Genomic DNA, 651 nt, shown 5'->3' on the forward strand with positions numbered 1-651 from the left:
TGTGATAGGTGACCACATATTTGGATTGGCATACCTCCTGCCTATGGGGCAGACACAGCACCAAGTTACTTTTGGGGCAACCTAGACCATATCAGCTCACAAGAGCCTGGAAGTACCCAAGGAAAGCCAGAGGTGTTATTATGCCCAGTGTGACCACTTATAGCCGTAGCCTGGCATACATCCAGCAGGGGTGCCCAGCAACCACAAATATCTGAGGTAGGAAAACAAGGCTGCCCAGCTCAAGGTAGCCCCAATAAGAATCCTTAAAGCTGGTCCTGGCCTCCAGCTCTGACTCAGAAGAAAAGGAACCCTCTACAGCCCCAGGAGAGAGAGGCCCTGTCCTGCAGTTGTTTTGAGGTGTTGGGTAAAACCATGTAGAGTGACAGCCCTAACTGTTAATTTTGTAGAATGCTCGGGTACGTCAACCTGCAAACGTTGCTACCATGCTTGGTCATGCATTGTGGTGGGGTGCAATGGAGAGGCACAACTTTTGACATGTGTCTAAAAGAGGAAGTAAACTAACACAATTTCAGAGTTCCACCAACTTAAGAAAGGTGTTAAGTGCTAGACAAGATTAATATAGGGTCAACTGTGTGCCCTGGAGATGCCACACACAGTGAAATTTCAGAAACTACCAAGTGCTTTAGTGAA

General features: G+C 47.5%; 1 non-coding gene across 1 annotated transcript; it reads right to left on the minus strand.

The window, feature by feature from the left end:
- Nucleotides 1-205: 205 nt before the first annotated feature.
- On the minus strand, nt 206-336 carry LOC119060109 (small Cajal body-specific RNA 20). Its single transcript, XR_005084524.1, has one exon. It is a non-coding gene; the product is annotated as a small Cajal body-specific RNA 20 (non-coding RNA).
- Nucleotides 337-651: the final 315 nt, after the last annotated feature.

The sequence above is a fragment of the Artibeus jamaicensis genome, unplaced genomic scaffold (genome assembly GCF_021234435.1).
Source record: "Artibeus jamaicensis isolate MK-2021 breed Jamaican fruit bat unplaced genomic scaffold, CSHL_Jam_final contig_1686, whole genome shotgun sequence".
In the NCBI taxonomy this organism is placed as follows: domain Eukaryota; kingdom Metazoa; phylum Chordata; class Mammalia; order Chiroptera; family Phyllostomidae; genus Artibeus; species Artibeus jamaicensis.